At 53.9% G+C, this 15,625-nt stretch overlaps 1 protein-coding gene across 2 annotated transcripts in view; it reads left to right on the forward strand.

The window, feature by feature from the left end:
* LOC147096552 (uncharacterized) overlaps positions 1-15,625 on the forward strand; it is an 84,546-nt gene that overhangs the window by 21,389 nt on the left and 47,532 nt on the right. For both annotated transcript variants that reach the window (XM_085975345.1, XM_085975344.1), the window contains one exon: positions 14,846-15,028. The gene's annotated coding sequence lies outside the window, so the exon portion shown is untranslated. The remainder of the gene's footprint in view (positions 1-14,845; positions 15,029-15,625) is intronic.

The following is a 15,625-nucleotide window of genomic DNA, read 5'->3' on the forward strand; positions in this document are numbered from 1 at the left end:
ATTCGGCCCTTCGAGCCTGCTCCGCCATTCAATATGATCATGGCTGATCTTCTGCCTCAACTCCATTCACCGGCCCTATCGCCATATCCCTTGATGCCCTTACTAGTCAGAAATCTATCGACTTCTGTTTTGAATATACCCAATGACTGAGCCTCCACAGCCCTCTGGGGTAGAGAATTCCAAAGATTCACCACCCTCTGAGTGAAGAAATTTCTTCTCATCACAGTCCTGAATGGCCGACCCTTTATCCTGAGGCTGTGGCCCCTGGTTCTAGACTCCCCAGCCAAGGGAAACATTCTCCCAGCATCCATCCTATCAAGCCCTGTAATAATTTTGTATGCTTCAATGAGATCCCCTCTCATTCTTCTGAATTCAAGAGAATACAGGCCTAGTTTACTCAATCTCTTCTCATACGACAGTCCCGCCATCCCAGGAATCAATCTCGTGAACCTTCGTTGCACACCCTCTATGGCAAGTATATCCTTCCTTAGGTAAGGAGACCAAAATTGTACACAGTACTCCAGGTGTGGTCTCACCAAGGCCCTATATAATTGGAGTAATACTCCTGTACTCAAATCCTCTTGTAATGAAGGCCAGCATACCATTTGCCTTCCTAATGGCTTGCTGCACCTGCACATTCACTTTCAGTGACTCATGTACAAGGACACCCAGGTCCCTTCGAGCATCTGCATTCCCCAATCTTTCACCATTTAGGAAATACTCTGCCTTTCTGTTTTTTCTACCAAAGTGGATAACTTCAAATTTAACCACATTGTTGTGTCTGTGTGTTGATAGAGACACTGAAGACAGGAGTTGGTTTCATAGGTGTTTACTAAACAAAGTCTGGAGGGGGAACTAACTGATACAACACAATATACAGGCTTATATAGCCCGAGTGGCCATTACCGGCATTACAGTACACATGGGGCTCTTAAAGGCACATACACTACAATTCCTCCCCTTTTAGCCAACCAGTACATAATATTTTAAGTAATTATTAATTACATGTTACAAGAAAAATAATCTACACATTGCTGCAGTTAATTAATTATAAGTCAGTCTCTCTGGAGGCTTCCTGACTCGGTCCGGATAACGCCTCGGTGGTGTAGTAGTTTCTGGTGGTGTAGTAGGTTCTTTTGGCAAGGCTGATTCGGCTTGAATGCCAGTGTCGGGTTCATCGGGTTCCAGTATCACCGGATCGGAGGTAGATATGGGTATCTCTACTTCATCGTTAGGCGTATAGAGTTGTGGTGTAGGTTGTCCCTTTTCGGATGACTCTATGATCTGGTCAGCATGGCGCCTTATTATGCTTTCTCCGATGTCCACGGTATACATCAGCGGTCCTAGTCGTGTGCAGATAGCTCCAGGCTGCCATTTCTCGGTAAGGTAGTCCCGGGCCAAAACTTGTTGACCTATCTGGAAGGTTCTAGTTGGCCTTTCATTCATGCCTTGAAATTGCCGGTTCTCCACGTCCCTTCTGATGTTGGGCTTGATCAAATCCAGCCGGCATCTTAGGCTTCTATTGAAGAACATCATGGCGGGAGTTTGGTTTGTAACCATATGTGTTGCATTCCTGTATGCGAACAAGAAGTTATCCACCTTGTGCTGAAGTTTTATGTCTTCATTACCCATGGCCTTTATGGCCTTCTTGAAGGTCTGGACAAACCTTTCAGCCAATCCATTGGTGGCGGGATGGTATGGGGCGGACGTGTAGTGCTTAACCCCATTGTTTTTTAAGAACTTCCTGAATTCTTCGGACACAAATTGCGGTCCATTATCAGAACAGATCTGTTCCGGCAGCCCATTCCTGGCAAATATGGTCCTTAATACTGTGATGGTTTTTTCCGTGGTGGTGGAGGACATCTTTATTACCTCCGGCCACTTGGAGTGTGCATCAACCGCGATTAAGAACATTGAGTCCATAAATGGACCAGCAAAGTCGATGTGTACCCTTTTCCAGGGAGATGAGGGCCACTCCCATGGATGTAGAGGGGCTTGGGGTGGAGCGTTTTGGACCTTCTGGCATCCTAGGCACTTCTTGGTCATTTCTTCGATGTCTCCATCGATACCTGGCCACCATACAAACGCCCTGGCTAGGTTCTTCATTTTCACTCCACCCAGATGCCCCTCGTGAAGCTCCTTTAGAACTTTATCCTGGAGTTTGGGTGGAATCACCACTCTGGATCCACACATCAAGGTTCCTCGGCACACTGACAGCTGTTCTCTTCTTTGCGAGAATGCTGGTAACAGTGGTTCACCATGTGCTGGCCATCCCTTCACTGTTAAATTGTAGACTCGTGAGAGAGTCGGGTCATTTCAAGTTTCCCTTTCAATGGCAGAATTTGTTACTGGTAGACATTCGACTATGGTAGAGTGGAAAATCTCCACTGGGTCTATGGTAGGTGCTTCTTCTACCGTTGGCAACGGTAGGCGCGATAACCCGTCAGCATTCCCATGCTGTTTTGATCCTTTGTATTCTATGTTGTATTGGTGTGCCCCTAGAAAAAGGGACCACCTCTGTAGCCTTTGCGCTGTCATAATGGGAACACCCTTTTTAGGGTTGAATATGGAGATGAGGGGTTGATGGTCAGTCAACAAGGTAAATTTTTGTCCATGTAGGTAATGGTTGAATTTCTTCACTCCCCATACCAGGCTGAGTGCTTCCCTGTCGATTTGGGCATAGTTACGCTCAGCTGAGTTCAATGAGTGTGACGCAAAAGCTATTGGCCGTTCCGAGCCATCAGGGAATTTATGCGATAATACTGCTCCTACGCCGTAAGGGGATGCATCGCACGCCAGTCTGATTGGCAGTGATGGGTTGTAATGAGCCAAAACTTCTTTGGACGTGATTAAGTCTTTGCATTTATGGAAGGCACGTTTACAGTCTTCGCTCCATTTCCAAATTACTCCTGTTTGTAGCAGTTCATTAAGAGGGTTTAGAAGAGATGATAAGTTCGGTAAAAATTTATGATAGTAATTTATTAATCCCAGGAACGACCTTAATTGTGAAACATTTTCAGGTGCTGGGGCTTTTATGACCGCTTCAATTTTGTCAGGTGACTTATGCAACCCTTCCTTATTAATTATGTGGCCACAATATGATATTTGATTTTGGAAAAATTCGCACTTGGGGCGATTTGCTCGTAGGCCCCGTTCTCTCAGCCTAGTGAGCACCTGCTCCAAATTGGCAAGGTGCTCGTTGTCGTTTTCTCCTGTTACAAGGATGTCGTCTAGGTAGCATTGAGTCCCTGGAATCCCTTGGAGGACTTGCTCCATAGCTCTTTGCCAGATAGCTGGAGCGGATGCTACTCCGAAAACCAGTCGATTGTACTGGTACAGACCTTTGTGTGTATTTATCGTGAGATATTTTTTAGAGGCCTCTTCAACCTCCATCTGTAGATATGCCTGTGCCAAGTCAATTTTGGTGAAATGTTTCCCTCTGGATAGTGAGGCGAAAATATCTTCTATCCTCGGAAGAGGATACTGTACTGTGTGAAGGACCGGGTTTACAGTCACCTTGAAGTCTCCACAGATGCGAATTTTTCTCTGTTCTTCAGATTTATCATTCTTCAATGCTTTCTTCATGACTGGGACGATGGGTGTTGCCCACTCACTCCAATCTATTTTGGATAATACGGCTGCCTTTTTCAAATTCTCCAGCTCTGCCTCGACTGCTGGACGAATTGCGTATGGCACCGGTCTTGCCTTAAAAAACTTGGGAATTGCTGCATCTTCCACTTTTATTGAGGCGGTGATGCCTTTCAAGGTTCCTAGTTTCTCTTGAAACACTTCTTTGACGTTGGCCAAGATGTCTTTTAATCGTTCAGGTATGATGTCATCATTTTTTTTGTTACTGGTCACCGTCAGTGCCTGAATGGAGTGCCAGTCCAAACGTATCTTCCTGATCCATTCACGTCCCAACAGTGGTGGACCACCATCTTGTAGAATGTATAAATACAACTTTTGTATTTCCTTGCCGTTGTATACAACAGGCACCCTTATTTTTCCTTTGGGGTATACTTTCTGCCCCGTATATGTTTTCAAGATAATGGATGTGTCTTTTAAAGGTATATGCGGAAATAGCCGCTCGTAATCCCATCGATTTATGACGGTCAGAGCTGATCCTGTATCTAGCTCCATTTTAACTGGGGACCCTGCTATCGTGAGGGTAACCCAAATGGTCTGGTAATCATCTTTGGCAATTACATTATGTAATTTGAGACAGCTTAGTCTCTTGTTTTCGGAGTCGCTACCACTCTTCTGGTCTTTGGAGCTACTGTCCGTCATCATTTGTACCTTTCTGTACTTTTCTTTATTGATTTTTTTTTTCCTGACTGTGGATTTTTTTTGTCCAGATCGGCATACCCGTGCAATGTGTCCAATCTTTCCGCATTGCCTGCATGCTTTGTCCTTGAACCAGCAGTCCCTCTGGTCATGGGTGGATCTGCCGCAGTGATAACATCTCTCGAAACCCTGTGTCATTTCATGGGTGCCGAAGTCCTGTGTCTTTTGTTGTATCTCTGCAGCTCCTCTTGCGGCTGCTTCGTATGATACAGCCATACTGAAAGCTTTGTCCAGTGTTAAATCTTTTTCAGAAAGCAGCCTTTTCTGTGTTCCTTCACTTAAGAGACCGCAGACGAATTTGTCTCGAAGATAATCTGCTAGTCCTGCCCCAAATTGGCAGTGTTTTGATAGCTTTCTTAATTCGGTGAGGTAATCAGCGTTACTTTCATTCTTGTGTTGATTTCTCTTGAAGAATTTGAATCGTTCCGCTATCAGCAGTGGTGTTGGGTTTAAGTGCTCCTGTCGGGTATCAACAATTTCTTTAAAATTCTTGTCCTTTGGTTTGGCTGGAGTGATTAAATTTCGTAACAGCCCGTATGTCTTTGCGCCCATTAGATTTAGCAGTACTGAAGCTTTTTTTTCATCTTCTATTCCATTTGCGGTGCAATATACCTCCACTCTTTCCACATATGTGGTCCAATCCTCTATCTTGTTATCAAAAGCATCAATATTGCCAGACTTAGGCATCCTAGAAATAAAATGGCGCTTCCCGCGCTTTTCTTTCTTTTCTGCAGAAAAGATATGGCGCTTCCCCGCCGCTGCTGCCGATGACAATGCTGTTTCCCGCGGTTTCCGTTCTTTTTATTTATTTATTTACAGTTGGAGACTCGTTCCCGCCGGACTCTCTCTCTAGGTCTGAACGGCGACCTGCTTGCAGCGCCGGCCATCTCCCGAGTGCTCCCTCCCCGTCTGTTACTGCTTGCCTCCGCTTTCGCTGCTTGGCCTAGCTGTAGAGCCAGCCGCTGGAGCCCCAGCCCGATGCCCAGGAAGGATTATTGCAGTACCTGCCACCAGCTTGGCTAGCTGGTGAAACCACAGCTTTTTTTTTCCTTCAACTTTGGACGCCAGAGGAATCGATGTCCTTGAGGTGCTGCCGAATTGCAGGTAAGTCCGTTTCCAATTCGTCGCCACTGTTGTGTCTGTGTGTTGATCGAGACACTGAAGACAGGAGTTGGTTTCATAGGTGTTTACTAAACAAAGTCTGGAGGGGGAACTAACTGATACAACACAATATACAGGCTTATATAGCCCGAGTGGCCATTACCGGCATTACAGTACACATGGGGCTCTTACAGGCACATACACTACACACATTATATTCCATCTACCATGTTCTCGCCCACTCACTGAGCCTGTCGAGATCCCCTTGAAACCTCTTCACATCCTCTTCACAACTGAAACTGCCACCTAGCTTTGTATCATCAGCAAATTTGGAAATGTTACATTTAGTCCCCTCAACCAAATCATTGATATAGATTGTGAATAGCTGGGGCCCAAGTACCGATCCTTGTGGTACCCCACTAGTCACAGCCTGCCATCCTGAAAAAGATCCGTTTATCCCTACTCTTTGTTTTCTGTCTGTTAACCAGTTCTCAATCCATGCTAGTATATTACCCCCAATTCCATGTGCCCTAATTTTGTTCACCAACCTCTTGTGTGGGACCTTATCGAAGGCCTTCAGAAAATCCAGATATACCACATCTACTGGTTCCCCTTTGTCTATTCCACTAGTTACATCCTCAAAGAACTCCAATAGGTTTGTCAAACAGGATTTCCCTTTCATAAATCCAGGTTGACTCTGCCCAATCTTACTATTAGTTTCTAAGTGCCCAGTTATTGCATCCTTTATAATAGATTCCAGCATTTTCCCAATTACTGATGTGAGGCTAACAGGTCTGTAGTTCCATCTCTCCCTCCTTTCTTAAATAGCGGGGTTACATTTGCTATCCTCCAATCTGCAGGAACCGTTCCAGAAGCTATAGAATTTTGGAAGATGACAACCAATGCATCCACTATCCCAATGGCCACCTCTTTCAAAACCCTAGGATGTAGGTCATCCGGTCCTTGGGATTTATCGACTTTTAGTCCCATTAATTTTGCTAGTACTGTTTTATTACAAATAATAATTTCTTTAAGTTCCTCATTCTTGCCACACCCTTGGTTTTCACAGAATCACAGAAACCCCACAGTGCAGATAGAGGCCATTTCAGCCCATCGAGCCTGCACCGACACATATCCCACCCGATCCCCGTAACCCCTACACCAACACATATCCCACCCTATCCCCGTAACCCCACGTATTTAATCCCCTAACACTAAGGGTCAATTTATCATAGCCAATCAACCTAACCCGCACATCTTTGGACTGTGGGAGGAAACCGGAGCACCCGGAGAAAACCCACGCAAACACGGGGAGAATGTGCAAACTCCACACAGACAGTCGCCCGAAGCCGGATTCGAACCCGGGTCTCTGGCGCTGTGAGGCAACAGTGCTAACCACTATGCCACATTTCTGGGAGGTTTTTTGTGTCTTCCTCCGTGAAGACAGAAACAAAGTATTTATTTAATTTCTCTGCCATTTCCTCATTCCCCATTATAAATTCTCCCGTCTCTGACTGTAAAGAACCTACATTTACCTTCGTCAGTCTTTTCCTTTTCACATACCTATAGAAGCTTTTAAATCCGTTTTTATATTTTTGCTAGTTTGTGCTCATATTCCATTTTCCCTTTTATCAATTTCTTGGTCCCCCTTTGCTGATTTCTAAACAGATCCCAATCCTCAGGCTGACCGCTTTTTCTGGCAACTTTATAAGCTTCCTCCTTTGACTTAATACTCAGTTTAATTTCTTTTAGCCATGGTTGGATCACTTTTCCTTTTGGTTTTTATGCCCTAGTGGAATATATGTTTGTTGCAAATTATGCATTATTTCCTTGAATGTTAGCCATTGTATGTCCACCTTCATACCTTTTAGTGTAGTCTCCCAATCTACCATGGCCAACTTGTCCCTCATACCCTTGTAGTTTCCTCTGTTTAGATTGAAGACCTTAGTTTCGGATTGGACTACATCACTCTCAAACTTAATGTAAAATTACATAGAAACTTAGAAACATAGAAGATAGGAGCAGGAGTAGGCCATTCGGCCCCTCTAGCCTGCTCCGCCATTCAATGCAATCAGGGCTGATCATCCAAGTTCAGTACCCGGTCCCTGCTTTCTTCCCATACCCCTTGATCCCTTTAGCCTTAAGAAATATATCCAACTCCTTCTTGAATATATTTAATGTATTGGCCTCAACTGCCTTGTGTGGTAGAGAATTCCATAGCTTCACCACTCTCTGGGTGAAGAAATTCCTCCTCATCTCAGTCCTAAATGGCTTACCCCTTATCCTTAGACTGTGTCCCCTGGTTCTGGACTCCCCAACCATCGGGAACATCCTCCCTGCATCTAGTCTGTCCAGTCTTGCCAGAATTTTATAAGTTTCAATGAGATCCCCTCTCATTCTTCTAAACTCCAGCGAGTACAAGCCCAATCATCCCAATCTCTCTTCATACGTCATTCCTGCCATCCCAGGTATCAGCCTGGTGAATCTTCGCTGAACTCCTTCCATGGCAAGAATATCCTTCCTCAGATAAGGCGACCAAAACTGCACGCAATACTCAAGGTGCGGTCTCACCAAGGCCCTGTACAACTGCAGCAAGACATCCTTGATCCTGTACTCAAACCCTCTTGCTACAAAGGCCAACATACCATTTGCCTTCTTAACCGCCTGCGGCACCTGCATGCTTACCTTCAGCGACTGGTGCACAAGGACACCCAGGTCTTGTTGCACTTCCCCTTCTCCCAATCTAGTGCCATTCAGATAATAATCTGCCTTCCTGTTTTTGTCACCAAAGTGGATAACCTCACATTTATCCACGTTATATTGCATCTGCCATGCTTCTGCCCAGTCACCCAACCTGTCCAAATTATCCTGTAGTTTCTCGGCATCCTCTTCACAGCATGATGAACACAGGGGTGATGAAGGCATATATTTCATCACAGTGATTTTAGACCCTTTAACACCATTGTTCACTGTGGCCATGGAGAGGCCTGCCTGGCCTGCTGAGTTTTGCAGCTTTGTCTGTGGTGATTTTAGACCCTTTAACACCATTGTTCACTGTGGCCATGGAGAGGCCTGCCTGGCCTACTGAGCTTTGCAGCATTGTCTGTGGTGATTTTAGACCCTTTAACACCATTGTTCACTGTGGCCATGGAGAGGCCTGCCTGGCCTACTGAGTTTTGCAGCATTGTCTGTGGTGATTTTAGACCCTTTAACACCATTGTTCACTGTGGCCATGGAGAGGTCTGCCTGGCCTGCTGAGTTTTGCAGCATTGTCTGTGGTGATTTTAGACCCTTTAACATCATTGTTCACTGTGGCCATGGAGAGGCCTGCCTGGCCTGCTGAGTTTTGCAGCATTGTCTGTGGTGATTTTAGACCCTTTAACACCATTGTTCACTGTGACGATGGAGAGACCTGCCTGGCCTGCTGAGTTTTGCAGCATTGTCTGTGGTGATTTTAGACCCTTTAACACCATTGTTCACTGTGATCATGGAGAGGCCTGCCTGGCCTGCTGAGTTTCCCAGCATTGTCTGTGGTGATTTTAGACCCTTTAACACCATTGTTCACTGTGGCCATGGAGAGGCCTGCCTGGCCTGCTGAGTTTTGCAGCATTGTCTGTGGTGATTTTAGACCCTTTAACACCATTGTTCACTGTGACCATGGAGAGGCCTGCCTGGCCTGCTGAGTTTTGCAGCGTTGTCTGTGGTGATTTTAGACCCTTTAACACCATTGTTCACTGTGGCCATGGAGTGGCCTGCCTGGCCTGCTGAGTTTCCCAGCATTGTCTGTGGTGATTTTAGACCCTTTAACACCATTGTTCACTGTGGCCATGGAGAGGCCTGCCTGGCCTGCTGAGTTTTGCAGCATTGTCTGTGGTGATTTTAGACCCTTTAACACCATTGTTCACTGTGGCCATGGAGAGGACTGCCTGGCCTGCTGAGTTTTGCAGCATTGTCTGTTGTGATTTTAGAACCTTTAACACCATTGTTCACTGTGGCCATGGAGAGGCCTGCCTGGCCTGCTGAGTTTTGCAGCATTGCCTGTGGTGATTTTAGACCCTTTAACACCTTTGTTCACTGTGGCCATGGAGAGGCCTGCCTGGCCTGCTGAGTTTTGCAGCATTGTCTGTGGTGATTTTAGACCCTTTAACACCATTGTTCACTGTGGACATGGAGAGGTCTGCCTGGCCTGCTGAGTTTTGCAGCTTTGTCTGTGGTGATTTTAGACCCTTTAACACCATTGTTCACTGTGGCCATGGAGAGGCCTGCCTGGCCTGCTGAGTTTTGCAGCATTGTCTGTGGTGATTTTAGACCCTTTAACACCATTGTTCACTGTGGCCCCGCCCCTCAGCAGCCGCAGGGGGCGGGGCTATGACGTCACCTCGCGCGGCGGTTCGTGGGGTGGGGTCAGATCTGGAGCCACGTGAGCCCGGAGCCGGCCTCGGCCTCTCCACACGGTGGGCGGTACCCCGAGGCGTTCCGGGCAGTGATTGGTGGAGGCGGCTGTCAATCAACCAGCCTCAGCCAATAGAAGAGCCGGACTCAGTGAGGGACTTTAATTGGGCGCTGTGAGGCCGCAGTGCGCATGCTCGGTGTTGCCAGTGCCCGGATGAGGCTCCCGTTTGAGGAAGGAGGTAAAATGGCGGCGGGGCTGAGGATGAAGCCGGAGCGAGAGTGGGCGGCCGGTCGGCCATGGTGCGGGGATTAAGGAATCTCCGACATTTACAGCAGCGCCCGCCTCTCCCGGGCCGGGGCGGGGGGAGTGTTTGGGTCGGGGGGAAGGGGGGCGGGGGAAGTGTTTGGGTCGGAGGGGCCGGGGGCGGGGGGAGTGTTTGGGTCGGAGGGGCCGGGGGGGTGTTTGGGTCGGAGGGGCCGGGGGGGGGGAAGGGGAGTGTTTGGGGAGGGGGGGGGAGAAGGGGAGTGTTTGGGGAGGGGGGGGAGAAGGGGTGTGTTTGGGGAGGGGGGGGAGAAGGGGAGTGTTTGGGGAGGGGGGGGAGAAGGGGAGTGTTTGGGGAGGGGGGGGAGAAGGGGAGTGTTTGGGGAGGGGGGGGGAGAAGGGGAGTGTTTGGGGAGGGGGGGGAGAAGGGGAGTGTTTGGGGAGGGGGGGAGAAGGGGAGTGTTTGGGGAGGGGGGGGAGAAGGGGAGTGTTTGGGGAGGGGGGGGAGAAGGGGAGTGTTTGGGGAGGGGGGGGAGAAGGGGAGTGTTTGGGGAGGGGGGGGGAGAAGGGGAGTGTTTGGGGAGGGGGGGGAGAAGGGGAGTGTTTGGGGAGGGGGGGGAGAAGGGGAGTGTTTGGGGAGGGGGGGGAGAAGGGGAGTGTTTGGGGAGGGGGGGGAGAAGGGGAGTGTTTGGGGAGGGGGGGGAGAAGGGGAGTGTTTGGGGAGGGGGGGGAGAAGGGGAGTGTTTGGGGAGGGGGGGGAGAAGGGGAGTGTTTGGGGAGGGGGGGGAGAAGGGGAGTGTTTGGGGAGGGGGGGGAGAAGGGGAGTGTTTGGGGCGGGGGGGAGAAGGGGAGTGTTTGGGGCGGGGGGGGTGGTTGGGTCGGAGGGGCCGGGGGGGGGGGGAAGGGGAGTGTTTGGGTCGGGGGGGGAGAAGGGGAGTGTTTGGGTCGGGGGGGGGGAAGGGGAGTGTTTGGGCCGGAGGGGCCGGGGGGGGGGGAAGGGGAGTGTTTGGGCCGGAGGGGCCGGGGGGGGGGGAAGGGGAGTGTTTGGGTCGGAGGGGCCGGGGGGGGGGGGGAAGGGGAGTGTTTGGGTCGGAGGGGCCGGGGGTGGGGGGGGGGAAGGGGAGTGTTTGGGCCGGAGGGGCCGGGGGGGGGGGGAAGGGGAGTGTTTGGGTCGGAGGGGCCGGGGGTGGGGGGGGGGGAAGGGGAGTGTTTGGGCCGGAGGGGCCGGGGGGGGGGGGGAAGGGGAGTGTTTGGGTCGGAGGGGCCGGGGGTGGGGGGGGGGAAGGGGAGTGTTTGGGTCGGAGGGGCCGGGGGGGGGGGAGGGGGGTGCGGGGTGAGTGTTTGGGTCGGGGGGAAGGGGGGCGGGGGGAGTGTTTGGGTCGGGGGGAAGGGGGGCGGGGGGAGTGTTTGGGTCGGAGGGGCCGGGGGGCGGGGGGAGTGTTTGGGTCGGAGGGGCCGGGGGGCGGGGGGGGAGGGGAGTGTTTGGGTCGGAGGGGGGGGAAGGAGTGTTTGGGTCGGAGGGGGGGGGGAGAAGGGGAGTGTTTGGGTCGGAGGGGGGGGGAGAAGGGGAGTGTTTGGGTCGGAGGGGGGGGAGAAGGGGAGTGTTTGGGTCGGGGGGAGGGGAGTGTTTGGGTCGGAGGGGGTGGGGGGGGTGTGTTTGGGTCGGAGGGGCCGGGGGGGGAGGGGGGCGGGGGGAGTGTTTGGGTCGGGGGGGGGGGGGGGCGGGGGGGGTGTGTTTGGGTCGGAGGGGCCGGGGGGGGGGGAAGGGGAGTGTTTGGGTCGGAGGGGGGGGGGGAGAAGGGGAGTGTTTGGGCCGGGGGGGGGGGGTGGGAGTGTTTGGGTCGGAGGGGCCGGGGGGGGGGGGGGGCGGGGGGGGTGTGTTTGGGTCGGAGGGGCCGGGGGGGGGGGGAAGGGGAGTGTTTGGGTCGGAGGGGGGGGGGGGAGAAGGGGAGTGTTTGGGCCGGGGGGGGGGGGCGGGAGTGTTTGGGTCGGAGGGGCCGGGGGGGGAGGGGGGCGGGGGGAGTGTTTGGGTCGGAGGGGGCGGGGGGGGTGTTTGGGTCGGAGGGGCCGGGGTGGGGGGGGGGGTGGAAGGGGAGTGTTTGGGTCGGAGGGGGGGGCGGAGAAGGGGAGTGTTTGGGCCGGGGGGAGAGGGGGGCGGGGGGAGTGTTTGGGTCGGAGGGGCCGGGGGGCGGGGGGGGTGTTTGGGTCGGAGGGGCCGGGGGGCGGGGGGGGGTGTTTGGGTCGGAGGGGCCGGGGGGCGGGGGGGGTGTTTGGGTCGGAGGGGCCGGGGGGCGGGGGGGGTGTTTGGGTCGGAGGGGCCGGGGGGCGGGGGGGTGTTTGGGTCGGAGGGGCCGGGGGGGTGGGCGGGAGTGTTTGGGCCGGGGGGGGGGCGGGAGTGTTTGGGTCGGAGGGGCCGGGGGGGGAGGGGGGCGGGGGGAGTGTTTGGGTCGGAGGGGGCGGGGGGGGGTGTTTGGGTCGGAGGGACCGGGGTGGGGGGGGGGTGGAAGGGGAGTGTTTGGGTCGGAGGGGGGGCGGAGAAGGGGAGTGTTTGGGCCGGGGGGAGAGGGGGGCGGGGGGAGTGTTTGGGTCGGAGGGGCGGGGGGGGGTGTTTGGGTCGGAGGGGCCGGGGGGCGGGGGGGGTGTTTGGGTCGGAGGGGGCGGGGGGGTGTTTGGGTCGGAGGGGCCGGGGGGGTGGGCGGGAGTGTTTGGGCCGGGGGGGGGGCGGGAGTGTTTGGGTCGGAGGGGCCGGGGGGGGAGGGGGGGCGGGGGGAGTGTTTGGGTCGGAGGGGGCGGGGGGGGGTGTTTGGGTCGGAGGGGCCGGGGTGGGGGGGGGGGTGGAAGGGGAGTGTTTGGGTCGGAGGGGGGGCGGAGAAGGGGAGTGTTTGGGCCGGGGGGAGAGGGGGGCGGGGGGAGTGTTTGGGTCGGAGGGGCCGGGGGGCGGGGGGGGTGTTTGGGTCGGAGGGGCCGGGGGGCGGGGGGGGTGTTTGGGTCGGAGGGGGCGGGGGGGTGTTTGGGTCGGAGGGGCCGGGGGGGTGGGCGGGAGTGTAGGGGCCGGGGGGGTGGGCGGGAGTGTTTGGGCCGGGGGGGGGGGCGGGAGTGTTTGGGTCGGGGGGGGCGGGGGGAGTGTTTGGGTCGGAGGGGCCGGGGGGCGGGGGGAGTGTTTGGGGCGGGGGGGGAGAAGGGGAGTGTTTGGGTTGGAGGGGCCGGGGGGCGGGGGGAGTGTTTGGGTCGGAGGGGGCGGGGGGGGGAAGGGGAGTGTTTGGGTCGGAGGGGGCGGGGGGGGGGAAGGGGAGTGTTTGGGTCGGAGGGGGTGGGGGCGGGGGGAAGGGGAGTGTTTGGGTCGGAGGGGGTGGGGGTGGGGGGAAGGAGTGTTTGGGTCGGTGGGGGGGGGCGCGGGGGAGTGTTTGGGTCGCTTGGGGGGGGGAGGCGCGGGGGTGTGTTTGGGTCGGTTGGGGGGGGGGGGGAGTGTTTGGGTCGGAGGGGGTGGGGGGGGAGTGTTTGGGTCGGAGGGGGTGGGGGGGGAGTGTTTGGGTCGGAGGGGGTGGGGGGGTAGTGTTTGGGTTGAAGGGGCCTGGGGGGGGGGCGCGGGGGAGTGTTTGGGTCGGTGGGGGGGGGGCGCGGGGGAGTGTTTGGGTCGGAGGGGGTGGGGGGGGGAGTGTTTGGGTCGGAAGGGGGGTGGAAGGGAGTGTTTGGTTCGGAGGGGCCGGGGAGGGGGGGAGTGTTTGGGTCGGAGGGGCCGGGGAGGGGGCGAGTGTTTGGGTCGGAGGGGCTGGGGAGTGGGGGAGTGTTTTGGGTGGGGGGGGGTGGAGGGGAGTGTTTGGGTCGGAGGGGCCGGTTGGGGGGGGGAGGGAAGTGTTTGGGTCGGAGGGGCCGGTTTTTTTTGGGGGGGGGCCGGGGGGGGAGGTGGGGGGTGTGTGTTTAGGTCGGGGTTGCGGGGTGGGGGCAAGGTTCACCTTCACCTGACGAAGGAGCAGCGCTCCGAAAGCTTGTGATTTCAAATAAAGCTGTTGGACGATAACCTGGTGTTGTGTGATTTCTTACATTTGTCCAACTCTGGCATCTCCACACCAGTGAGATCAGACAGTGTGTAACATGGCAGGATGGGCCCAGTGAGATCAGACAGTGTGTAATCTGGGGAGATTGGCCCAGTGAGATCAGACAGTGTGTAACCCGGGGAGGATGGGCCCAGTGAGATCAGACAGTGTGTAACCCGGGGAGGATGGGCCCAGTGAGATCAGACAGTGTGTAACCCGGGGAGGATGGGCCCAGTGAGATCAGACAGTGTGTAACCCGGGGAGGATGGGCCCAGTGAGATCAGACAGTGTGTAACCCGGGGAGGATGGGCCCAGTGAGATCAGACAGTGTGTAACCCGGGGAGGATGGGCCCAGTGAGATCAGACAGTGTGTAACCCGGGGAGGATGGGCCCAGTGAGATCAGACAGTGTGTAACCCGGGGAGGATGGGCCCAGTGAGATGAGACAGTGTGTAACCCGGGGAGGATGGGCCCAGTGAGATCAGACAGTGTGTAACCCGGGGAGGATGGGCCCAGTGAGATCAGACAGTGTGTAACCCGGGGAGGATGGGCCCAGTGAGATCAGACAGTGTGATTTGCTGGAAGCCCTGGCGGGGATTTGAGAAAAGGGACAAAAATCAGACAGAAGCGCTCGGACCCAAACTTTTATTTTTATTAAGCAGAAGAAAAGTCTACATTACATTACTTCACACTATTCATGTTGTTATTTTCAGTCCTGCCATAATTAGATCTCCTGGTGAAAGACTGAGTGATTGAGAAAGGTTCACAGCTGAGAGTAAACAGGGATTGTAGACTGAGGAGCGACAGCAGGTGAACCAACACAGGATTGTGAGAGCACCAACCGGAGAGAACCCTTCCGATTCAAAGAGCTTCCAGAGATCGACCGGGGAAAAAAGGTAAGAGGAAGTCCCATTGACTCAGATACACACTGGTCCTGGAGATGGACCGGGGAGAATGGTCAGAGAGAGTCCCATTGACTCAGATACACACTGGTCCTGGAGATGGACTGGGGAGAAAGGACAGAGAGAGTCCCATTGACTCAGATACACACTGGTCCTGGAGATGGACTGGGGAGAAAGGTCAGAGAGAGTCCCATTGACTAATAGGATAAGGCAGGATCTGGCCAAAATGGACTGGGATCAGCTACTTGTAGGAAAATCCGCATCGGAGCAATGGGAGGCTTTCAGAAGGGAGATTGAGATCATACAATGGCAACATGTTCCCGTAAAGGTCAAGGGTGGTTCCAAAAACCACAGGGAACCTTGGATGTCAGGGGATATACGAGAATGGTTAGGAAAAAAAGGAGGGCTTTTGGTAGATACAAAAGGCTAAAGACGGAGGAAGCCCTAGAGGAGTACAAAAAGTGCAGGGGGATACTTAAAAAAGAAATTAGGAGATCAAGGAGGGGCATGAAATAACACTGGCGAGCAAAATAAAGGAAAATCCTAAGATGTTTTATAAGTATATTAAGGGTAAGAGGATAACTAGGGAAA

This window comes from Somniosus microcephalus, unplaced genomic scaffold (genome assembly GCF_052327205.1).
Source record: "Somniosus microcephalus isolate GS21.2 unplaced genomic scaffold, FLI_Smic_1.0 unresolved_chr1, whole genome shotgun sequence".
In the NCBI taxonomy this organism is placed as follows: domain Eukaryota; kingdom Metazoa; phylum Chordata; class Chondrichthyes; order Squaliformes; family Somniosidae; genus Somniosus; species Somniosus microcephalus.